The 27,462-nt window shown below is 38.9% G+C and overlaps 1 long non-coding RNA gene across 2 annotated transcripts in view; it reads right to left on the bottom strand.

Annotated features, from left to right (window-relative positions):
• LOC120483004 (uncharacterized) overlaps positions 1–27,462 on the bottom strand; it is a 69,887-nt gene that overhangs the window by 19,440 nt on the left and 22,985 nt on the right. The window contains exon 4 of one of the 2 annotated variants that reach the window (XR_016169274.1): positions 8,607–9,374. The exons of the other annotated variant lie outside the window; for it this stretch is intronic. This is a non-coding gene — a long non-coding RNA (uncharacterized LOC120483004). Of the gene's footprint in view, positions 1–8,606; positions 9,375–27,462 lie in introns of those variants that run through there. 2 annotated transcript variants of the gene reach the window in all.

Genomic DNA, 27,462 nt, shown 5'->3' with positions numbered 1-27,462 from the left:
ATGCTCGTCATGTAGATATCCTGAACGAATGACGTCAGTGGCCTCGCTCAGCCCTCACCCCACACTGCACCCTTCACCTTTGACCACTAAAGAGAAGCCGGCCAAACTCACAGTCCGAGGAGAGTCGTCGCAATGAACAAATGAATGTGTGGTGGAGCTTCTCTGTGGTAAATCTGCCCCTATCAGTCCTAGCAGTTACCCAAGGGAAGCCCTAACAGAGCATCAATTATCATTCCACACAAGCCCAACCATGGCCCCGGAGGACCCCCGCTGATGTCATCACACAGCTCTAGATATCAAACAAGCGATTTACTTCCATTACACGCTATGCAGAGGTTTACATTGCTGGAATACTTTCTCCCTGGCCACTTTCCCCTCTAGAAATAACTGCAAATTCAGGGTTTTAGCTCACAAAGAACAGAAGCGTTCTTGTCTGTGAAGAAGAAAGTGATTATGATGTAATATTTGTTAATTTGCAGGGATGAACGTCCTGTAGCGCAACAGGTGTAAGCAATGCGATGGGTTCGATTCAGAGGGGAAACAAAGTGATAAAACGTAATCCCTGAATTTAATGTTAAGCGACTGAAAGTTCAAAGTGAAGAGCAAAAATGGTTGAATTAATTTTGCATTTCAATTAAAACGTAACTGTAAGACATTTCATTCTGCATGAAATGGTTTCATCCCTCGTCTGTGGGGTGTGAATTTATGCTGCGTTCACGTGCTATGGAAAATAGGATATTTTCCACTTGTGAACTGGTATTTACTAGTGTGTTGCGTTCAAGTGCTTTTGTTGTCGTAATGTGGTAAAAAAGATGGAGATCCAGACCTGTTATTTAGCTAAAACTATTTTAGATTGTTTACGTCATCTGCAACAGCAAGAAAATGATTTATAAAAACTCAAAAGGTAAATAATATGCTAATACGGTATATTTTCTAGATCATGTATAGTATATATTTTTACCATTCACGATTCATTTTGAAATGGTCAAAGGTTATCTCATCTCGGCAACTCATCCATCAAAATATTCTACGAGTTGCCCAGTAGAAAATACCACATGAGGGATGTTCATGTGCATTTTCCACGTCGGCTTTTGGTATTTACCATAATTACCATAGCACATGAACGCAGCATTAGCACTGCATGCGGTCACATGATGGCTGTGTCTGTTGGGGTGAGCAGACAGAAGGGAAGTGGCTGTTCCTGGAGCAGCTCGTGTGTGTTCTCCTGTTCCTGTTGTTTTATTGAAGTGATTCCAGTATCCGCTGGCTAGGCATTGGGTCGCAGTATAGAGCGCATACAGAGGCTCATGACCACCTGCCTCCATATTCCTGTTGTACAAACAGTAGTGCAAGGGGAAATGGCACCATTGGAAACACCTGTGCCTGATTCCATAATGACGCACTGCAGTCCACTTTCATTTCTCTCTTCATTCTTCAGTGCTGCCTAAAAGTCACACTAGGCTTTGCGCATGTGATGTTACATTGTGGTAGATATCAATGACAATACTTGAAATTAGGGCTATTAAATAAAAAAAAAACATTTAATTATTATTTTATCATTTATTTTATTCAAATATAAAATAAAAATAGGATTTTATAGGCTACTTTCTACACATTTCCAGAACTTTGCAAACAGAGATTTCTTTTTTTTTTTTTTTTTTTCAAAAGAGGTCAGTCTGTGACTTTTAGCTTCTGTATTGGTCAAATTTGACCAGTTTGAACTTTGGTGTGTAACGAAACGCAAAACTATTGCTCGTGTGTCAGCTGACTCACATGTACATGGATGGAAGTGAATGGAGCTCTAAGTGTGATTGCACTTTAACACTATGATCTAACCAGGTGCGAAATTGACGTTCGACGGGACATTTTGTTGAATGTGTCATGCTTGGTAGCCTTGTCCACTGTGAAATCTCATTAGTCCAATATCTCACTCATTTTGATTCACTATTGCACTAGTTTACTGATGATATTTGTCATTTTGAATATGCTTTTGTACGACATTTTGCATACTTTTATATTGTTAATTGTTTGTGGTATTAAAGGAGAACTCAGGACAATTTTAACATTGAGCTCATTTTTTTTTTTTTTGTTCATTTGGAGTGCTGTCAGTACAGACAAAAACCGACAAAAATCCATGTTGCCTTTAGGGCTGTCAAACGATTAACCTGGAAACCTGGTTGTTTCAAACATGCAGGGACAACAAAAGGAATTTCAAATGCTCTTTTTAAAAAATCTCATTAGAACCTAATCATTGGCGCATTACAGATATTTTGTTCTGTGACATAACATTATCATGCCGTGTCATAAACTCACTGGACTCTGTTACTACTTTTTTATACTATGCAGTCATATGTAAAATGCTGGCAGCGGGCGTTCGCTGCTTTATGAAAGCATTACGAAAAGACACAAAACACAAAGTGAGGACTGTGAGAGATGTGCTACAGCGTTCCTCCAAGGCATTTCTGTCAATATTTCAGACTGTGTGAAGTCTTAATGAACTGAGTTCTCCGAGGGCTTTTTCATTAGTTCTTCAATGCTACGAATCCCTGAAGACATAATAGCACGCAATATATGAAGATGTCAGAATGTGATTTTATATTCCATGAATGCTGAATTTTTCTCCTAACTTTCATTGTGTGTGTTGTGGGCGGGTGTATTCAGACACAGATGGGCAATAGTGATAAGAAGCTCTTCTGGGTGTGCGGCAGAAATAGCTTGGATGCCTTTTTAATCCCTGGTGAAATTTGACAGTCTGTCATTGGATGGAATCTGTGCAGCCCTGTGAATATCAAGCTGAACCCATGGTAAGAATAAACCAGAGAAATAACTGGACACATCATAGTTTGTTTAATTTCAGCACTTTTATTTTGTATAAAAAATCTTTTTCAAGCATGCATAATGACTAGACGACTTACCTATTCAATTTCTGAGCAGAATTGTTCTACTGGCCTGAAACCCAGCAGACAATGTAGCTGTAGATTGTACCACACAGAAATCTACATTGTATGCCAGGTTCATGACAGCACAATAGAATTCATCCTTCGCTTTGCAAATTTGATGCAATTCGGCATGTCTGCGCATTCAACTCTCATTATTTGTCAGCCTTCAGCAACTCAAAAACATTTGCACAAAGACAACCCCTTGTGACAGGCAAATCACAAAGGGAATATGACATGTCACCATGTCCTTTGTTACCTAATCACTTAAAACCGAATCTTCAGCAGTCAAACAAGAAACAATGTCTCATGCCTTTCATTCAAAGACTGATGATTTCTCGAGACGTCTAGCTATGCCGTGAGAGCATGGCTCACCTTGATCAAATTGCTTTAAAGAACCCCCCAACAGCGCTGAATCAAAGAGAAAGACTGTTATGACATGGGCCATCTTTAACGTCCATGAAAGAGCGAGTCCTATTCTGACAGGATGAAGCACACATTGTGATAACATACCACACAATCTGAAAGGAATGTGCCAACAGGAAGCAGAAAATGCCATCAGAGACCCAGTAGCCAGATGTAGCTGCTGATTGCAACAGGATCTACACTGACTACTGAGCACCTCATGAGCACCCTAACAAGTCACTGGCAGCGGTCGTCCACTCGAGCCGTCCTCAGCGCCTGAGGGAGACAGAAAAAGAGAAGCCGATGGTTAGACAACCCCAAATCAAAGTGTCTGCAGCTTCAGAGAATGACAACAGCCCTCCTTTTGGCTCACAGCACACAGACAGGCAGCACCGGGGAGGGGGAGCTAATCTCCCGATGGGCATTTTTAAGCATAGCCAGGGCATTCTAGGCATGCGCCTATGTTAGCACATATTATTTCTGAAAAAAAAAAAAGAATTTTAATTTCTTAAATTTTAAAAATACAAATATTTCTCATTCTTTCCCATTAGCCTGGAGGCAAGCAGACGGACCCCATGGCTTCGGCATGTTTTAAAGGCGCTCATCACACTCTTTTCACTGAACCAGACCTGCATTGTGAATTTTTCTCATGACAAACATCAACATAAACCTTTGTTAGACCTGTTAATGCGGTTAGATATTCTGAAAATGTAAGCATGGAGTTGAATCCGCCAAGTGGTTTGGCAAACACGACGAGTCCGCCTCAGTCAGCGCACTCAATTCAAGTCTTATTAATTAGAAGTGGGTGCTTGTTAGCTGCCCAAGGTGCTCTTTGATTGGGTCGTCATCTAATTAAATCATCCTCATCTAGATAAACAAAAGAGGAGTGACTCACATAGTGCTGAATACTTCCTGTTGACAAGGATGCTGACATGACAGCGTCAGGCAAATGATGTGAGTTTATTGTATTGGTTAACAATAAAGCAGAATCATTTGCCGTTTGACTGACAGGAGCGAGCAGAGATTATACAGTAACGATATGGCTTCATTTCCACCTTCCTGTGAAGGCTCCAGCTCTGCATACCTGAGACCTTGTGACTGTATTGATCAAACGTACTTCGACCAGCTGATGGTCACTTGACTCCAATTTTTCTCCATTAGGGAGTTCATTCCTAGCCTGAATTCCAATGCTCTGTTCCTGCTTGGTGTCAGCGTTCAGCCCTCTGTAAGCAGGATGATTAGACCGTGGGACAGTGGCAGCATGAGGCCTGAGAACTACTGAGAGATTTTATCCAACAAGAGACCGTGGATTGACTAACTGTATCTGATTGATTCCAGAATGGTGAAAAGATGGACATTTGGGGGTAAATCCTACAAAAGGGAACCTTGCCTGTATCTTGGAGTACCATTTAAATAGCAAACGTAAATTAATGGTATATGGCTCAAAGAATACCAATAAGAGTGTCCATGGTAAATAAATATTGGTGTAAAAAAGTAATCTTTTTTTTTTTTTTTTTTTTTGGGAGTCACACACCACATGACATTTTAGATCTTGAAACAACCCTAAGAATATCAACATTAATTTTAATTCAAAATTTAATTCAATGATCTGTCAAATTGATGGTAAAAATATTTTAAAAAGCATTTTTACAAAAGATTTCTATTTTTTTTATTTTATATATGGTGTATCCCAGAGTAATCCGAATTTTTTTTTTACACAATTACACAATTTTTACACAATTTTAATACACAACTGTTTACAACATAGATCAACAATCAATGTTTTTATGGGCACAAAATCATCATGGCTATGTCCAAAATCTCTCACTACTCACTATATATTGGACTATATAGTGAGCTCGCCATTGATGTATAGTAATGATTATTATACCCTATATAGTCCGCTCAATGTATCCCAGAATGCATTTTGAAAAGTAGTGTACAACCGATGGTCACTAACCCAAGCCCTACATACCATCATGCATTGCGCTGATCGTAAAAATGGCGGACGGGCGACAGCAATGACGTAATCAACGGCGCTGAGAGACGATCGAGTAGTGTCCGAAAGTGGTGTTTCTATTATGCTGGTGCGCTCACTATATAGTGCTCTACATATAAGGGTAGGGAGTAGTGGTTTGAGTAGAGATTTCGGACAGCCCATATTAGAATGATGCTAAAGGGCGCCTAAAGTGTCAGATATTGAAGCATGATCAAATGCTTCCCAAGGCATCAGTTAGGTGACGCCTTGGGGGTGAGAATGGGCTGGTGAACAAAGCCTCTAAATATTTTCACGTTTTGATCTATGACATAGAACACACAGTTACAACCTGCTTGAGGTTTTTTAAACTTTATTGTGTCTGATTGTGTTTTTTAAAATCTTTATATAGGCTTCAAAATGTATACATTTTGGATTAACTTGTAAAGATTAGCTTGCTAGACAAAACGTGTAAGGGTCACAAATCTTTGTTGAACATAGATCTTATTTTTTGCGATTTTCCAAAAGTCTATGGGGAAAATGCATTGCTTTTCGACCGAGGGAAGCCATGTGCCGCTAACTTCCTAGTTCGGCACTTCGGCACTCTATGGCTACTGATATTTCAGCTTTGCCATCATTGATTAAAAATAGAACAATTAATTTTTTTTATAATATTACACAATATTATGTTTTATTCTATTATTATTATTCTTTTTAAGTTACATTGTTGTCCTTTTGCCTTATTGGATAGAACAGTGTATAGGAGACAGGAAGCAATGAGAGGAGAAGGGGAAACGAGATCGTGAAATGACCTTGAGCCGGGACTTAAACTCGACTTGTTGTACCGTGTCCTAACCAGACGCGAAGTGATAAGATTCCAGCGACAAATAATCCGTCTGTCCACACTAGACGAGACGCGACTGTGAGACTTTTTTTTACAATCTATGCTGTGAGATGCATCAAAATCAATCAAAAAGCCAATCAAAACAGCGTGTTGGCGGAGTCTCGCGTCAAGTGCATAGCACCAGAGAGTAATCTTGACAGTTCTCGCAAGAAAATGGATAAGTAGGCTACATAATCAAATTCATAAGTATTACACCATTTAAACATTATTAAACATTAGTGATGGTGAAATTAAGCTTTGTGAAGCAATGAGTATCATAAATTGGTTCATAACTCGACGCTTTTCAACACAGTGCACAGTAAAGACATCTTGTTGTCAAAAGTAGGAAAAACCACCTCTCACATTTTTTTGATTTATTGTTTTATGTTATAAATCACTTTTTGCAATGAAAACCACAAAGCAATAAAATCATCAGTGCTAGTGTTGATGTTTACACAATGTATGAACAAATTAGAGATTAATTAATTTATGAAAGAATTAATACGTTGGATTAACTCTGCTTTGTTTGAGAAATGCAGCCTTAAAACTTTAGCCATAGTCCTAAACCTATGAGTTAATAGACATACTGTATATAATCAAAAAGAAAGCTATTGTGGATGGTGAAGTGAATTATCCATTGTTGCTTTTAGAGCTACAAAGCAGGGAGCACTAAATGATATTCAAAGTCACATTGCATGCTTTTAACATTAAATAAAGCACATAAACTGTACCTGAGATTATCATTGCCACACTTTCTATTTACTTTGTTGTTCCAGCGCGACATCGCAGAAAAATAGAAACCGTTTCTATTAGGGATGCACCGATATGAAAATTTTGGCCGATACCGATAACCGATAATTCTTTATATTTGAAAGCCGATAACCGATATATTGGCCGATAAACTTAAATCCAATTTTTGATCTAATTTTGAGAGCCTGATTACAAAAACAAAAGTCTCACAATTAAATCCATGTCCCAAGCGCACAATTATAATGATGTTCTCATTATAGTGTTGTATAGCCGATATGACAGATTTGCTTTGCACATGTTGTCCCGAACCAGATTTTCATTTTTTGAAGAGATTTCAATCATATTTCAAGAAATTCAAAAACATAAACAGCTCTCAACAAGTGTCTCAGCTGAAGGGAATAATACATTATTTATCGGTTTTAATATATCGGCAAAATTTTCTTACCAGGCTGATAACGATAATATTAAAAATGAACATATATTGGCCGATACCGATATGCTGGCCGATATATCGTGCATCCCTAGTTTCTATAATAGAATCGTCGCATGTCGCCGTCGCGGCTGGTTGGGACAAAAACTCTGGAAAAGATATACCTTTTATCACGCGTCGAGGCATGGTGTCACGTGTAGTTACATGTACTGTAGGTGTGGATGAAATTTCTACTGCCTATATGTTAGACTGTCCACAAGGCTATTCTCCGACTTTGAAGTCTATTTGAGATGGAGCCTTGGTGAGATAGATACTTCTTTAAATATATATATATATATATATATATATATATAAAAAAATCTTAAAGACCACAAGCTTTTGAACAGTAGTGTAGATAGACAAAAAGATAACAACAAAAAAACACCATTGACCCATATATCAAAGTATGAGAAGATACTCTCACTGTACCATGGTACGGCCACAGCACTCTTTTGTAAGAAACAGTCTTTATGAAACAGTTCAGGCCATTTAGTGAGCAGTGAACTGTCATGTGAGAGTGGCCTTAATAGAATGGTGCTGGTAGAGAATGGATCTCTGTGTAACGAGGGCTTAGTTTATGCTATGCTAAAGTTATGATTACGTGGCTTAAATGAAAAACTGTCAGTCTGCCATTTTGAGTGTAAAGTGCTTTGGATTCTAGAGTTTAAAAATTCTGTCATTCTGATGTTTACAGCAGAAAAGATTTATTGAGATTGAGATTGATCAAAAGATTGTTTCATTTTGTTCCATTTATTTTTTTATCCACTGATTGTTTTGTTTTTTCTGGCAGCGCCAACAACTGCACTGTAAAAATTAATACGCTTTATCTAATAAATAAAATTGTGGCAACAGATTACAAGCAATATTATTAATTAAATTGAACAAATTAGCATTGAGTAATAATTAATCAAAATATTCCTTAAAAGTTAACCATTTAAAATGAGTAAAGTTTACACCAAAAAAGGAAACAAAAATATCTGAATAACAATAACTCTTTATTTTATATTGCCAACATTGAAGACACCTGATGTTAACAAGCAGAATCACTCAAGGAGAAACCTAAAACAAACACCGATCATGGCGACTTAAATGTAAGTTTTTATTCATTTTAAATGGTTTACTTTTAAGGAATTAATTTAATTAATTATTACTCAATTCTAATTTGTTAAATTGAATTAATGATGTTGCTTGTAATCTGTTGCATTTTTTTTTTGATTAGATAAAGCGCATTAATTTTTACAGTGTGGCTATGAAATTAAATGCTCCTTTGTAAAGACATGAATCGCAAAAGAAATGCTTTAAGTAAACTAAACAATTCGTGTGATGAAGTTACAAATATACATGCATCTACCACCCCATTAAGCCTTCCTAATTTGCTCCGTGCTACAAAAGGGTGGGGGAGCGTGCCGTGAGGCTCTCGAGGGAGGTATGTGCTTCCTGCTGCAACACTATTGTCTGCCCCAAAGGAGAAACCCCAGCCCGCGACTTCACATGAATGACCTGTAAACATTAGGAGAATTCCGGCACATTCCATTCATAACCTTGCAGTCACTGCTCAGCCCAAGGGCCTGCTAGTCAGCACATAAGACACGGCTTGTCTTGTAGATACTAAAGTTCTAAATTAAGGTTCATTTCGAAGTGCTGCGGCAGACATTTCTGCGGATTTCAGATTAAATGTGACGGTGTAATAGCTTTGCATTATGTGGAAGCCCGGTTTTGTACGTACAATTTCTATTCTCTTCGAACACTTTGTCTTGACACTCTTCTTAGACCGAGTTTGTTATTTTATCACATTTTTTCATTATATATTTAAGCACCCAAAAAGACTGAAGATACTGAATAAAATGGCAAATTTGCTGCAATATCAATTGATAAATCAGAAATAAGCATGTACTCACCTAAATTGTAACGAAGACATGGAGCATCATGTGATGACCTGAATAGATCTGAATAACCCTGTAAGAAAATGAGAGAATGATTTAACTGATGACCATGATAATCCAAAAGCAGAGACAATGAAGTATTAAGTATTTAAACACATATAAACATATCTACAAGTCCTCTGATATCATTAAAAATGGATCTTTAGAGGGACCCAAACTAACATAGGCCCCTTACTGAAAGAGTGAGGCCCACTCTACCCCACACCAGGCTTTTCATTGGGCACACAAAGGAAAGGCTTCAACATTATTATTTTTTTCCAGTGGACTAAATGAGATGATACCACCTTTGTTTTCATTGTATGTAACATAAAAAAAATATGTGAACGTGTCCCTAAAACCCAGCTGAGCTAAATACCTCTTAGTTATGAATCCTGCTGCGTGGCACCTTCTAACAGCAGTTTCCAAGCTTTTGAATTTTTTTGTTAGTGATCAAAGAGAGAAATTCACTGAGCATGACAGGTAAATTCATGATGTTTCTTAAAAAGTGAGGGCCTTTAGGTGGCCTTCTGAACAGACATCAAAGTTAGGACTTGTCAAAGCCTTGAGGGGAAATCCAGAGCGATATTTCAAGAAGAGAGAGTGATTTCTCTCTCGGCTCCGTAATGAAAACCGAATCAAATAGCAAATGTGATTTATATAATGGCACTTTTGATGAAAAATGTTCAGCAACATTAATAATAATGATCAATCATCTCTAATGAAGACGTTCACTGTAGGCAGAGCCCAGATCACAGCAAGCTTTGTGTTTATTGATGTGGATCCAGATACCGGGGCAGGTCCAAAACCAGAACTGATGAGCCTCTACTTGTACTACTCACTATTTACAAGACGTGGGCCAGGGCTGTCTTTTAGGGGGAGGCTGAAGATTGGAGGGGAGGAGAAAGGGAAGAGAGGAAGCTGCCAGCGTAACCTCCCTGAGCTGGGCTATTCCTGGAGCACCAGCAAGTTTCAGTTGATGTGGGTTTCCTCCTGGCTGCCTGGGAGATGACTGGCCTGACCACATCCAGATTTTGAGAGGAGCAGCAGCCGAGCCCCTGACCAGAATGCTGTCAACGTGGTCGGTCACCAAACAGGAACTGAATCATTACCCACAGCAGCCCTGAGCGCAGAAGGAAGGAGGGGAACCCAGGCAAGTGTTCAAGAGGGTGTATGTGTTGTGTGTGTGTCTCTATTAGAGAGCACAAGCAAATCAATATGTGATGAATGATTCATACCTCATAGAATCACCATTGTTCTGGTCAGATCCCACTGAGGACTGCTTTGTTGAACTGGAAATTTCCGAGGTACACTGTATCAGTATACTAACAGAACTATTTTCAATCCAGGAGGTGATCTGTCTGACAGGCGGCTTGAGTCAAAAAATCAATTTTCTACAGAAGGCTCAAGCTGTGTTTTGTCCTCACCGCCTTTGACCTGCTACCTACATGGGGCAATGCTACTAAAGAAGTCTGGACTGCTTTCTGTCAAAACCGGCTGTTTGCTATGAACTTGGTCGTATTGACCAAGCAGTGAATGGGCCTCGGCTTCATTCAAAACAAAAAAGGTATCGTTTTCACGAAGAGGTGGTCTCCAGTCCCAGAGAAAGCGGGAGAGTTGGTTTTAAAGGGACACCATGCAGGAATTCGGTTTTTGAGATGAAGAAGTCTAATAACCATTTCAATAACTCCGAAGCTGTTCAGTTAAGCTAAAAAACCCTGCCCTTTAAAGCCTAATTCGATTTAGAGTAAGTAGTCGTGGCGTACCAGGCTTGATTGGGGATTGCATTTGGGTAGCCCATTGTTGATAATCAACCTTGATAGGGTTTCGGTGATACGATCGTACGTGGAGAGATTGGCCCCTGCTCCGTGGAAGGTGCAAGGGAGATTCATTTCATTTCCCCTATATGCCCACTTTCCCCTCAAGGGGGGAGGTAAAAATCAGATCACCGCTTTCAACCGACTTTCTACGAATCAACGTGTAATTCCATTAGCCCGACGGATAGATCAGATAAGGGTGCTCAATCTGCCATCTGGGGGGGTGAGCGTAATTGGTTCCGACCGGCTTTTAAAACGTCACCAGCAAGAGACCGGATCAGAGAAAGAGGCACCATTTCCTTTAAGAGTTCAGGGAAGGTGAGAGGTTTCTGCCATGCTGCCATTGTGCTGGGAGTTCCCCTTTTTGTCAAGACCTGACCGACTCCAGAGCCGGGAAGTCCATTTGCTTTATGACTCGTAATGTGTGTCCCATTGGATTGAAGCCCGACAGATGGGTCAGGTTTGAAGTGAAAGGCGATCCCATACCACTCTACCATAAACACGAAAAGCCGCACACACTTGCTTTGCTGCCATTCGGAGACCAGCTACTGGAAGCTCTGCACTGGACTCTGGGCTTTTGGTGAGGAGAAGCGAGAGACTATTTCCAGAGGGCTGTATTGATGGGAAAGAGCTGGCACATAACAGAGCCTGTAGTCCCTTTACAAGGCCTTGGCAGAAGTGCAGGCTCGAACGAGAAGGGAGAGAAAGACTGAGAGAGAATAAAGGAGTCTGGCCCACAGCACACCCACTCACACGCTGGCCTAGAGCAAAAGCCTTCTATTCCCCAGCGCGAACAACTCCCAGTGCTGCCCTGGGCTCAGTCCCACTCTCGAAGCACACCGAAGCGTATAGCATTACACCTAAATGAGGGCCGATAAATTCTTCTCCATTAGAGCAACACAACACTCTTAAAATAGCTATAATACTCGCTCTGTTTGAGACTGCACTAACCCTGCTGCTGATATGCGAACCCAGGAGCACAGATCGCAAAAAGGTTTGTATGCATGTCTTCCAGGGCATGAAGCTGGGCTGCTCTTGGTTTCTGCCTTCCACGCTGAAAGTGCTCCAGCTTTTCTAGAAGTTATTAAAGCAAGCCAATCCAGAATAGGATCACACAGAAAGTTCAATACTGCCAAAACAATGAACGCATCAAGACTTCAATTTTCCAATGCAGCACCACAAAATGTCCACCACATTGTTTAAAAATAAATAATAATAATAAAACACCAATTTTACTGACACCAAATTGCATTTATTATATTTATATATACTATTTCATATGTATAATATAACATCAAAACAGTCTATGTGGTCCATAAAATTAAAAGTAATTTTATTTAATATAATGAGAAAAATTATATTTCTATAGGTGTCATTTCAAACGTTATTTATTAATAACATCTGATATTGTGTATTTATACGTAATTTGTACTGAAAAGGACATTTATTATTAAAAATGAATTCTGCAACCGGTACATTTTGATACAATTTCTCTTTTAAAAAGGTTTTAAAGAAATGACGTGGTGGACATTTTGTGGTGCTGCATGCATGGGAAAGTTACACATATAAAAAGTAAACTACATATAAAGAGATAGAGTATGCTAAGTATAGTTTGCATGTAATGATCAGCTTCCAGCTTTATAATTTACTCTGATTGGACACTGGAAATGAAGAAAAAGAGAGAGAGAGGACACATTGTGATCACCACTAATTCTCATTTTCCATGACGTGTTGCCGCATGTACTACACTCGTCGTTTATTGGAATTCAATGCACTGCCTGCACTCTGCCCAGGTGGGGAAACACTGCCCATATATGGGCACAGTCACATTGCATTGGGTGTGTGTATGTGCTGTGCCGTTACCTGAGAATGTACGTCACACACACACCTTCTCACTGTCTGCCTCCCTCTACTGAGTTTCCTTGCAACTTTCATTACATCAGGAGTAGGGAGGCATAGACACAGAGCTGGGAACAAACGCAAGTCTCTTACGGGAACTTTGCCTTATGAAGACCAGATTTTGAGCTTGAGAGAGAATTGCGCTGTCGTTAAAATAGATAAGCGCAAAAGATGAAAAGTAAGAACGCTTACACAACCTGACAAAACTGACCCTGTGGCACATTTACGGCATGCAGGTATGTCAAGGTTGTGTTGCGCACAGTGACATTAATGTTGCCGAAACACACCCATTAATACGAAAGCACTCCACATGGGTGGAACGGGACAGCGGCTCCCCACACCAGTCACTCCAACCACTCCCTCTACTACAGGGAGTGTACTGTAAGTCTGACAACTCTTCTTCTAAAAAGCCACCTGATGATTCACAACTGCCACTGAAACTAACTGTTTGAAAAAGCATGACCTAGAAATCAGAGCGGCAACATCAAGTGGATTTTAGGCTCGACTTCAGCCTTGATCCTTAAAAAGACAGCATTTGTCTCATATCTCATCTAAATACCTTGTGGGCATTGCATTGCACTATCATGCGCATTTCAGAGACAACGGAAGCCCTTAATATGATAAACCCGGGTCTTTCACGAGGACCACACTGGTGAATATCACAACACAATTCCTGTCTTGCAACCCTATGAAAATAAAGCTTGAAGGGATAGTTCACACAAAAATGAAAATTCTGTCCTCATTCACATTCCAAACTATATGCATTTATTTCTACTGAGGAAACCAAAAGATATTTAGAAATATTATTAGGTTTGTTTTAATTATATAAACAACAACAAAAAAAAAAACATTCATCAAAACATTTTCTTTTGTGTTCTTCAGAAAAAAAGAAAGACATACAAGTTTGGAATGACACGAGACGAGAGTGAGTAAATGTCAGCATAACTGTCATTTTTGGGTGAACTTCTCTTTAAGCCAAACTTCCTTGGGTGGGCATGAGAACTCGCCCGCTGTGAGCTGGACTTGAGGGAGTGGTAGATATTGTGTAGTTTTTTAGAAACACAAAGACACGGAGGATGCGTGAGCACGTTGGTGGGTGTAGGCTCTATCGCCGCACCCTTCTGTAAGCACGGGGGGTCAATGTGTGACCGGCACATTCCTTCGGCTGTACGAGGCGTCAGTACACGCACACACACCCTCTCCACACCCAACGCCCAACATCCTCCGACTTCACTTCCTGTCAGGGCCTCACATGGTGGCAGGTAGCCTTGAGGTCTAATTTTAGGGTATCTATTGTTTGCAGTAGTTTCCGGAAGGCGCCTGTGTATAGTCGGCAATAAAATAATTAGCTTAGTGTGAGATGACGGTTTAAGGGACTTTAAGTGCACTTCCTGTGTCTGTAGCACAATAGGGAGACTGGGTGAGAGAGTTAGTGGTATGCTTTGGAGATCCACAGTATGAAATGAAACTCTTCCCAGATCATACTTGTAAACTTGTACATGTTTTAACAAATTAATATTTCATAATTTACAATAGTAAATGTCATTGTATAATATTTTAGAAAATTATTTTTCTAAAATATATATTTTTTTAATATATAAGTTTGGGGTCTATAAAATTATTAATTTATTTTATTCTTATTTGATCAAAAATACAGTAAAAACAGTAACATTGTGAAATATGATTACAATTTAAAATAGCTTTTTTAAACCTCTTTTCTACTTTTCTACTGTATTTTCAGCAGCCATTACGCCAGTTTTCAGCGTCACACGATCCTTTAGAAATCATTCTAATAGAGCTCAAGAAACATTTCTTATTATTTTTGTGGAAACTGTGATAATTTGTATTTTCTCTATATTTAGGTTCAAAAGAACAGCATTTATTTGAAAGGGAAATCTTTTGTAACATTATAAATGTCTTAACTGCTACCTTTGATCAATTTAATGCATCCTTGCTGAATAAAAGTATTACTTTATTAAAGATTACTGACCCCAAACCCCTTTAGGCAAAACTTAACTTTAGAAAGGTAATGTATTTAAATTAATATTTGAAAATAAAAAATATATACATTTTATACATATGTTTTCCAACAACAACAACAAAATCTGACTCAAAGTCAGAAGCTCAATTCAACTTCATTGAAGGTCATTCACGTCCAGTAGATCCTGAAGGACAACAGCTGGGCAGAGGGCCGAATCTACTGTCTCTATGCGCACATTCTGATTGGCTATTCACTAAGATAAACACATGCAGCCCTGAACACACACACACACACACACACACAAACAAACACTCTGCCTTTATTGCCCAATATTGCAGCAACAGCTGGTCAAGAAGACACAGAAGGTAAATCTAAACACCGGTGATTCCACCCACTGGCTGGCCACTAGTGGGCCGGCCGGCAAACCAGAGAATGTGTCCTCTGATTACCCAAGAGCAGCCGGCCAATCAGAAGTGATACTCACACGCTCCATTCATAAGAAGCAGCATTGTGAAGGGTAGTCTCTATAAATTCTCCCTCCTTCTGTGCTCGCTAGACGTAGCCGCAACAGACCGCTCTCTCATTGGTGGAACGTAACAACCGCTCTCCCAGGGGAAACCCCCAAAATATGTTCTCAGCCTCCAAAAGGCACATTGACAATTCTTTCTCAAAAAGGACCTGCATGTTGTATCTGGAGAATAGCTTCTATAGATTAGCCAGAAACGGCGTTTCAACACATTAGCATCGGTGATAAAAGTTGAGAAATTTTCCATATCAACTCAACAATTTGTTTCGGTTAGCTTAAAACAACAATTTTCCTCAGTTAAGATCCATCATGTGACACAGATAGAAAATGAAAGCACATTTAATGAATGGCAGTTCAATCCACACACACACATGCTATATATTCTCAAACACTGCAATTGTAAGAATGCACTGCCTATGTCCCCCAATTTCAGCCTATGGATTTCTCTTTCTAGTTATCGAAAACCTGCAAACAATTTCTCAGTTTTAAAGCACACCATATGATATCCATTAGTAGCAAGAGCTCTCTATCTTTTTTCCCCACTCATTGACTTACTCTGTCTGGGTGAATAGAGTATTTCCTGATGGCTGCATGTGCGGAGTCCCCGACTTCCCCCTTCGTCCAGCCTCTTCAGGAGCCGCAAATTCAGAGAGAGAGAGAGAGAGAGAAAGAGAGAGAGAGCGAGAGAGCTAAAGAGAGAGGAGTGAGATCTCCTTTAACGTCTCTGAACTGCTGGAAAATAAAACAAAGCTCTAGCTCAATATCAGTCTTCTCCATATGAGTTCCAGGCTCCAACGCTCTCGGTCTGTCTCTCCCTCCCGCCCCTGTCCCTTCTTTTCTTTCTCTCTCTCTCTTTCCACTCGCATTCTTTGGCGACTAATCAGTAACGTTAACACTCTTAAAGCGACAGAGACAGAGGAAGCGTGCCTTAGAGTCTGAAAGTAGCCTATTTCCCCGTTTCAGCGGAGACTGAATAATATCATTATCACTGTCACTGAATTTAAACTCTCTACCGCCCCCTCCCACTCTCTCTCTCTCTCTCTCTCTCTCTCTCTCTCTCTCTCTCAACAGTCAGTCATACACTGGAGACGGACTGCCAGAGTACTTATATTGTAGTGTTGGGTCGAGGGGCTGAGCGCAACCCATTTGCCCGCAGCCTATCAGTGTTCAGGGTAGTGTCCTGTTTCAATGCTGCTGTGAATTGAGAGGTTAGAGAGAGGACACCCATTCAGAAAAAAGAAGGGGGAGAGCGAAAGGGAGGAAGGGAGAGAGAGAGAGAGAGAAAAGCCGGCAGTCACAGTGAAAAACGCCTAGGCTGTGCCTCGGATCTTTAGGAGCAGGAAACTCCCCTACTTATGTGACCGAGGAACGTTAGTTATGTCTTCCAGGGAAGAATTCGCTCCCGTTCTTCCAAGCAGTCAAAACACTTTTCTAAACAGGTCCACCATTGTCAAACATGCACATGCCATTCATGACGACATAAAACAAAACCTAAAACAAACCTATCGATAGGCTCAATAAAATGATTAAAAATCAATACAGCTGGATTAATCTGTTTTTCATTTTAGAAGTTAGTATGGAAACAATCACTCCAAATAACCTTTTTTTTATTAAATACCTTATCCCAATATTTAGCTACATTTACATTTAATCATTTAGCAGACGCTTTTATCCAAAGTGACTTACATCAGAGGACTAAATCAAACAAGTCATCGTGAAGAGGCAATAACAACACAAGAAGTGCTCAAAATACAAAGTTCAAACATTGCTCAGAGAAGTATTAACCAGACAAGTAAGGATTTAAAGTATATATATATATATATATATATATATATATATATTAGGTCCTTGCTTTCAAATTCAAATGTTTCATAATAATTTTTTAGGGATAATTTACGGAAATGTGCTAAAAGTGAAATGATTGCAGTTTTTGATCCAGTTCCAGCATCTCAGGAACGCTGCTACAACTCATCCCGTCTCATCTTCTTCATAAACCCCTGACTCTCCATCTTGAGAAAGTAGCTACCTGAATTCTCATCAGCTCTGGGACAGCCGACACCACAGAGGGACACTCGGCTGTTTAATATTTCAGAGCGTCACCTTTCCAGTGTAATAAAAGACTTAAAAGAGATATGCAGAGGAGTGGAAGAAATGACAACTCTTCCTGCCCATCTTCCTCTCTCCGCCGCAGTATAGAACTAGGACACTTTTAAAACGGCCATATTTTAGTTGTTAGTCACTGAAAGAGTAGTGAGTCATCTCTGTGCGCCGTGTACCGCACCGCGTGGAAGCTTGCAGAAAGCACTGTATTTTACCCCCGCCACCTGAGAAACAGCGCAGCTCTGTCTGTAGAGCCCGCCTCACAATACACAAACAGCGGCTGGTCAGCCAGCACTGACGCCCCTCCGATGACCCACCGGCTCTTCAACCACCGCTGACTTTACAGGATTCTCAAATGAGGCTCAGTCATGAGAAGCGAAAAGAGGGACTTGAAGGCTCTTGTGTGACTAAGACATTGCTATTCATTGAGTAAGATTAAAGATCAAAAGACTGTCACAATATTCTTTGTTCTAAAATCTCGGACTACAATGAAAATTTGACTTTTAAAATATATTTAAACCTGAAAATAAACTGAAAGTTTTAGGATTTAGAAAAGCAATTTTGTATTTAAAATATAGAGAGTATTATATTATATTATATTAAAAGATTTCTAAGTCACCAATTAAACAAGCAAACTTGTTACACTGGTGACGAAAGGTCAGACTGTAATTGATATATATATATATATATATATATATATATATATATATATACACACACACACACACACACACACAATTTTCATTAGAAGTTTCAGACTTTTAACCCCCATTTTATGTTACATTTATGAACAGATTTGAATTACAAATGGGAATTACAAATTCTTTATGTAGGTCACTAAATCATTTCCCCTTAGTCTACAGTATGTATCTCCCTCCATATGTTCCCCATCTCTTTCCAGCAATCTGAACCCAACATTCAGAAAGCTCTCCCACTGTGTCAGTCTACACGGTGAAACTTAGCTTGACCACAGTACAGACAGCGTGTGTTCCAATAGAAGGGAGGAGGTGACGATGAATCACACATCGTAACGTGTCAACATGCCGCTTTGCTGTTTTTATTTTTTATTTTGAAAATATACTCACTCTCGTATATTTTGTTGTCAGTGGGTTGAGAGCGAATGACTCAGGAACATTACTGTGTAACCACAGGGCAAGCAGGGGCGATTGTTGTTGCAACCACGTGCTTCCCAGTCCTTTCATTTGTGAGAGTAAATTAAAAATGGTGTTCCTAATCTTAAATTCCAACTTAGATATTAGACAAACTTAACTAACTTAACTTTTTTGCTGTATTTTGGCTCATTCATTTTCTGCTTAATTGGACAGAATTAAATTTTGAAAAATACATAAATATTGATATATTCAGTATATCATATTTAAACTTGGGCTGTCAAATGATTAATCGCAATTAATCGCATCCAAAATAAAAGTTTGTGTTTACATAATATATGTGGGTGCACTGTGTATAATTATTTTTTATATATAAATACACACACATGCTTGTATATATTTAAGAAATATTGTCATGTATATACTGTGTATACGAAGAGTTCAGATGCAAAAGCCTCTAAGTGCCATTTGAAATTTTCTTCTAAAATGACCATTTTTATCAAGCTAGTATATTTAAGTTCAGTAATTTCACTTAAATGACAATTAATAGGTAATTATCATTGCCATTTAAGTGAAATTACTGAACTTAAATATACAAGCTTGATAAAAATTATCTTTTTAGAAGAAAATTTCAAATGGCATTTAGAGGCTTTTGCATCTGAACTCTTCATACATTTATATATCATTTATATTATATAGATATAAATATTTTATATAAATAATATTTTTCCTAAATATACATGCATGTGTGTGTATTTATATATATACAAAATAATTATACACAGTGCACCCACATATATCATGTAAACACAAGCTTTTATCATGCGATTAATCACGATTAATCGTTTGACAGCTCTAATTTAAACAGATCATATTAAATAGTTTGAAAGATACCACTGAACAATTTTTTTCTTGAAGTTTAAATTTTAAACAATATAATGAACTGATAAAAACCCCTAAATGCTCCTAAACCATAAAAATGCTGTAATTCTATTCATATTTATTTGTAAATACAGTGCAGTTTGAAGCTTTGAAAACCCCCTCTCTTTATGATTTATTCTTTTTCTCCATTTCTTTGGAACCCAAATGAACCCAAAACACAATGACATGCTAATACTGAATCAAAAATACAAGTTAAAAAAAAAGATTACTTTTTAAACAAACTATTTATAAAAAAAATGAAATAAAAACGATTTTCTAAAAAAATAAATAAATAAAATACACGCACACAAATTGTTTTTTTTAAATGTTTTGTGAATCACAGTCATTTAGCATTTACATACATTTGAGTTAGGAGACGTCTATCTATAAGCACATAATGATGACAACAACGACAGCTCCATACCAGAACACAGAAATAGCTTTGCATTGCTGTGGTGCAAAAGGTGTGAGCTATAGCTGCCAACACCACCATAAATGTAAAGATGAAAGACTCATCCACCCTGCCAAAACTGCCCTCACTGGAACCTGATAAACTACGACCTGACGTGAGACAGGGGTCAAGACAGATTTAGAAGGAATGCAAGACCGGCATTATTCATGAGCCCAAAGGCTCACGCCCCAATCCATTTAGTAGCTAATTGCTCCAAAACAACCCTCTTTAAATTGCATGAAACTAAATCAAACTCAAAGAATCTTTGACAGGCTGCAAAGAGAAGGCGGTTTTCCTCTTTTTATATGCACAAATAAGCATTAAGCATCACCTGCAAAACAAGCCGCTCCATCTCAGCAGGTTAAAAGTGACCCATGCTGTAATCAGACTCATCCAGGTTGGTTTGCACAACAGGTGCAGCAGCTGCAAACATCAAGGCACATGGTGGCTCTTATGGTAACAGAGGCAGCAGATATGTGTGTGCCCTCATGTGTGTGAATGAGCTAAAATCACATGAGTGTGAACTCTGGAATTTGGCTGAGAGACGTCATGGTGACATACTCCCGACTCCAACACCCACCTCCTGGAGCGTAGTTCCGTGGCTTGTGTGCATGCCTGCCGGGTCCCGGCATGCCGGTCTCTGCCAGTCTGGCCCCGGGCACTGGATGGCTATATTAGGTGCAGCCAGAAGAAAAAAATGCAGGGACGCAGCTGTGATGTCATTGTCATGCCACTGAGGTATGACTTCATGCGTCTTATCGGCCGCAGATAGCACTGCGTGCTTGTGTTATATTCTGCCACGTGCATTCACACGCTCTTCCTCCATCACCAGCATGCAGACGCAGCTTTTAAAAAGGCACAAGACCGTGCACCCAGATACCTTGTAACCATGCCAACCATCTGTTTGACATACTGTAGCTGACAAGACAATGAGGGATTGAGCCGGTGAGTGGAGGCGAATCTGACCCTGATCCAGGAATGTGAAACATTCCTATTGAGGAAACGAACAGTCTATTAATGATTAGCCTTACAACTGCGGTTATAATCGTCTGACACTTTGTGACTGTTGAAGATGCCACACAGAACAACGGGACCCTTCTGCATATGTGGAGGCTATCTTCATTTTTCACTTCAGTCTGACTGAGCGGCTAATATGAAACACGATGGTTGAGGAAATCTTTCATGTGACTGGTTTATTTTGGTATGCGATGGAAGTGCTCGTAAACTTCTGTTCTTGGACTGAATCACGAAACTGGGCTGTCCTGAATGTGATGCGATAAAAAGACTGTGTATTTCAAAATAATGGCAAGAAATGTGTAGTCTGATAAGAATCAAATGTTTTTCTTTGAGAAGGGTCATAACTCTCAGTTTCTTAAAAAGAGCAGATTGGTCTAATTTGAAATTGTAAAACAAGACTGATTACCCCTTGGCTAACTGCTATTAGTTCTTTGTGTGCACATGGAGGCTAAGTTTATCTAACTGGCGCTGGTTTGAACTGATTCGACACAAGCGGCTACTGAATCAACATCTGACTCACCTTACTACAGGTCATAATTTTTTTCAGCTTAATTTGTCAAAAGAACAGCATATTTGAAATAGAAATCTTATGTAATGTAAAAATACTTTAATAACGCCTGAATTTATATAGCTGTATATAAAAAAATGTTTTATGCGTGTTTTTGCCTTTAAGTAGATGGTAAATAATGTTGAGATTATCAATTTCACTTTTGCACAACAAATAAATCGAAATTTTGGTATGTTGCAAATCTGCAACAGCGGGCATAATGGTCAATTTGGTATGTTGCAAATGTTGCAAATGTTCCTGACCGGAGTAATCCTCGTGCGTAAACAGGAAATAAGTCCGTCACTTTGCGGTCCCACTAGAAACGAGTGCTTGTCGAAGGTCCTAGGTCCGTAGCGAATATTTACTAACCGGCATTGGGGGAATGCAGACGTTATCTCGGCTGGTTGACTGAGTCAAACGGTTTGTGGGCGTTAAGGGAGTCTTTACTACAATTTTTGATCAATTTAAAGTGTCCTAGCTAAAGAAAAGTATTAATTTCTTTAAAAGAAATCTTACAAGCACCAAACTTTTTAATGGTAGTGTATTAAGAATATCTCTTCGTTTATTGCAAACATTGCTAAGCACTATTCTACTTGTTTCAAGACCAATTTCAAATAATGAACTAAGAAACCTGACTCTAAAAAGGAAACCTTTTCTTTTGTGACCGATACATCAATCTGCTAATAAGTATGATGTTATGCCTTTCCTGTCCCATTTGCAGGGGTTTGGGTGGATGCTAGGAGGGACACCGTGAGATACGGCAAAAGGCGTCTGACCGGCTCCTTCTCCACCCCTTGGCTGGCCCTTTAAAAGTTGTCAGATGAAAAGCAGCGGAGATTGTTGCTTTCGCTCACTCTCTCTCTCTAGCATTCTTCTGTCCTCGCCCACTCAACACCCACGTCTTTTCTCTCCTCCTCAGCTGCCCACACACTCCCTGCTCACGCTTACACTGACACACGCCCAGGACCCTCGTTCCCCCAGCCTGCCGCCTTTGGTTGTCCCTATAAACTCAGGATGTGGGACCCCCGCCTTGCGCCACAGTGACCCCATCCGCTCTGGTCCAAGCTCCCCTTTGCGTATATCCTGTGAGTGGGCTGGCCTGCCAGTGAGAGAGAGAGAGAGAGAGAGAGAGAGTGCGAAAGGAGAGGAGACCCATCGCTTCCCTTTTCCACCCCCCACCTCCATCCTGAGCCAGCGATTCAAGCGAACGAGAATGACCAGCGGTGCAGCGGCAGACGCCCTTGTCCTGGAAGTTCCGAACACGTTCTTTTGAAACATTCCCTTCCACGCCAAGAAGGGTTTCCTGCTCTCACGCCCAGCCCCCACCCTGCTGCGCTCGGCCTCCCCCGGCCCAGACAAGGGCTCTTTCAGGGCTTCCTGGAGTACCACCTTCAATTATCTCAAGGCCGGAGAGAAAGTGCTGATGTTATACAATGCTGATAAAGTTCACCTCAATGCATTCCTCGCATTGAGGGCAGAGTGGCGTAATCAAAGACGGGACTGATTACTCTGGCTTGGGATCGCGCTGGACATCGGCAGGGGTGACAGACAATGAGAATTGGTAAAGAGAATAACCTTTGACTAGAAGATCCAGCAGAACAAGAGAGACAACAGGAGTGAGTGAGAGAGGGAAGACATTACATTAAAAAAGGCACAAGAGAGAGTGAGTCGGGGCTCTTCTCCAGATGTTTACAGGGCTACGGGTCACCAGAGTTCATTTCCTCCAGAGCACACACATCTTTATCTGGCTCATCTGCCGACGGGGCTGATAGGGGACGCTAGGGGTGTCTACCACAGTCCCAGCCTGTGTACCTTTGTCTTTAATTTAAGAGGGGCGCACAGTCCACCATCACACATCCCCTGCAGACTTCCTGGTGCTACTGTATTGTCTGCCTTTGCCCTCGCGTGTGATTCAGGGTAAAAACTCGGGGTAAAAACGCACTTCTCTGATCCACACCGAGTCTCCATCGGTGTTATGACTGCTGACACACGATGGTTTTTACAATCATCTCACAGAATTTACAGTTTCGAGTTCCAGTCCTTCAGTAAGATAGTCTTGAATTGTTTAATAAATGTTGACTTTATCTTATGGATCAAAGATTACCAGGGATACACAAACCCCAGGGGACATTTATAGACCCCATGAAATCAAAATTTTGAGTTTTGAGGAATTTTGAATTTGGAGTTTTTAAGTTTTTTGGGTCAAATATGGACAAACCCGAAATGTTGGGTTAAAAATGTAATGTAAAAATTTAACCCAACGGCTGGGTTAGTCCATATTTGACCCAAAGTTGGGTTAAAACAACCCAGCATTTTTTAGAGTGTATGAGCATTAAAGTCATCTATATGCAAGCATTTTTTTCTGAACTGTTCACAAAATAAAGTAGATGAATATGCATATAAAATTCACTGTTGCTCACTTCTCACTAGCAATGGACCAAAATATTTATTGACTCATCTTGCACTAAGCAGTTTTTCCCAAATGCTCTATATGAGAAGGTCCCTTATATATATATATATATATATATATATATATATATATATATATATATATATATATACAGTGTTGGGTGTAACTAAGTACTAAGTAATTAGTTACTGTAATTTAATTACTTTTCCCTTGAAAATGTAAAGTAAGGGATTACTCTTCATTTATCTGTACTTTAATTACAGTTACTTCTGATGTAATTGAGGTAAATACTGTGTATAGATCAATCCGATCTCGACCGCACTCGTACAAATTTGTATGAATTATTGTAAAATATGTATGAAAAAAGTGTGAAATGTCATGAGATCAGGCATAAAACAATAGTGGGTTTAACATCAAAATGTATTGTCTGATGCTAAAAAGTATGTTTTTATAATGTTACCTTCTCCACCTTGGTCTGTTTAAGGATAATTCATGCAATTTTATAGTGTTTGTTTGAAAGAATTAAAACAGATTCATGTCTATCCTTGTATTATTCAGCTGGTTGAGATTGATATGGGATTTTGAAAGTAATTAGTAATTAAATACTTTTTAGAGAGAGTAATTTGTACAGTAATCTAATTACACTGAAGAGGTAATTAGTAACTAGTAATTAATGACTTTTTTAGAGTAACTTACCCAACACTGTATATATATACAGTATATAGAGTTCAGATGCAAAAGCCTCTAAATGCCATTTGAAATTTTCTTCTTTAATGATGATTTTTATCAAACTTGTATATTTAAGTTCAGTAATTTCACTTAAATAACAATTAATAGGTAATTATCATTGCCATTTAAGTGAAATCATTGAACTTAAATATACAAGCTTGATAAAAATTATCATTCTAGAAGAAAATTTCAAATGGCATTTAGAGGCTTTTGCATCTGAACTCTTCATATATCAGTGATTCTTGGGAATTTGGATAAAACAGGTTTTAATTTTGAAAATAAAAAGTTAGTTAAATTACAAAATCTAAAGGTATATCATTATAAAGCAAGGTCTTGGCTGTTCAGCAATGCACCGGTGCAACCTCCTCATTTTGTATTTTTTTCATAAAATAGGCGTTTCTCCAGTTATCACTTTGTTTTTGTCAACACCGTCAGACAAAATAAATAGCAAATTATTTTTTATTTGTTTGGTCTAATATGTATTTAGAATTTTTAAATCATTATCTGGCATTCTTGGTACACATATATGCTGTTAAATGTTGAATATTCACTTTTGTTCATTTTTTATACTGTTTTGCGTGTACTCCTTTAAAAGATATAACATCATACAACATTTACTTTAAGCCTAAATAGAAAAATTAATGTTGTTTTACTTAACAAACATATTTTTGTATTAAAAGAGACTATTACTTTAATAACTCAACAGCACTGAAGAATCATATTTCAAGTATATTCATTTAAAACCAATAAAACTCCCTCTGACGGTGGTGACTTTAGAACTGACGGTGGTGACATTAATCTGACGGTGGTGACTGTGACTCTTTACAACATACAATTCCACAATGTATACCACTCAAGTCAATCAATTCTTGCTTAACAACTTCATTTAACTCTTTGGTCCAAAAAATAACAATCTTGAGCACTGTGATAAACATTTTTTTCCTTTTATGAGGTATTCCTCATTTAACTCTGCCTCACTGTGTATTTTCTCTCTCAGCTTTTTTTGGTATTCCCTGTTTCTTCTCCTTCTCTCCTCTATATAGCTGCTGCCTAGCCATAACTTTCGAAAATACATAAAGTCAAAGTTGAGTGTAATGACTATGAAATTGGGGGTAATTACAGCGAATGTTAGATTTGTTTAAATGATGTCATGCCATTTTCATTTGGCTTTAGTCATTGGAGATGCATAGCCTGGAATGGATAGTGCATACTATGTGCTGTGTAGGTAGGCAGTAGCTGCACTATGTGCATCCTTAGTTCTGGTTAGTTCTGGCAGGTCACGTTAGTCAAGCTCGCATCAGCCGACTATTAGCTGATCCACCTCCCCCTATAGGAATATGACGCCTATCACTGTACACATATACAGTATAAGCTCCTTCAGTATTATCATCAGCTATCACGTTTCTCAGGAGCTCATTACCCTCCTCCTTCCCCAGCTCCACTCGTCAGTCAGGACTTGACATTCTGATTCCCCAAGAATCTGAATAAATTCTCGAATTATATTGTACTTTAAATTTTGAAATAATCTGCAAAACATTCATGTTGGTTCTGTTCTGTTTACCCCAAGGGGGTTATTGCTGCTCCTATCCATGCTAGGCTTTAACAAATTTTTAGTGTGGGCAAAAATCTAAATGAACGTCATGAAACACAATTTAATCGCATCAAACGTGTTCAGATTAGAACTGCTGTATTCCTGCAGCTGAACCACAGCCGTGAGGATATCAGGAAACATCCTCACTCTCACTCGCGCTCATAGTAGCATGCAGTGTAAGCCTGAATGGAAGAAATATAGGGGGAATTAAATAAATAAAAATATTAAAGAGGTGAATGGAACATTACAGGATAATATATTGGTATTTATTGTGATCAACAATTATATTCTAGCCTCTGTTATAGACCATTTGGGGGGTTTTGTCACCACCGTCACACGGTATGTCACCACCGTCAGATAGAAAACCTGACGGTGGTGACGTCTGACGGTGGTGACAAAACCTACTCTTTCACATGATATGCATGAGTTGTTCACATTATAGCCATCTTGTTTCCCCTCTGTTGCTAGCTACTTCAGACCTCTTCTTAAAAAGTATACAATTATGTCATAATCTAATCTAATATTTTCTATACAAAAGAGACGGTGTTGACATGTTATGGTTGTGACAGTAGCAGTGCCCAAATATATGAACAAATTTAAGAGAAAATAGCAAAATTACGGGAGCTTGAGTGATCTTGAAGCATGCTGTAAAGCTGAAGGTTTGAAAATGGGGTATGGAGGAATGTAGTTGACCTTGTAGTTGCCTGATTTTATTGCTTTTTATAAATATCTGACGGTGGTGACGAATATGTGGGACACATTTTGAACAACCACAAAATAATAGTAAATATTGTTCAAAACTCAATGTTTGTAGTTTTTAATACATATTACAATGTACTCTTTTGTGTGGTAAATATATTATTCAATTCAATTATTCCTTTTTGTTTTTTTAATCAAGTTGAAATGATTATCTCCTATCCGAGGACAGCTGATTTTGTAGGCAATGGGCCAGGATATAATCATTAAAATAATAAAAATGAAAAATAAACCTATAAAAGAACCTTACATATGTGCAAAGGACCCCCTG

This window comes from Pimephales promelas, chromosome 7 (assembly GCF_988280905.1).
Source record: "Pimephales promelas chromosome 7, fPimPro1.hap1.1, whole genome shotgun sequence".
NCBI classification, from domain to species: domain Eukaryota; kingdom Metazoa; phylum Chordata; class Actinopteri; order Cypriniformes; family Leuciscidae; genus Pimephales; species Pimephales promelas.
This window is presented reverse-complemented; position numbering and strand designations above follow the sequence as displayed.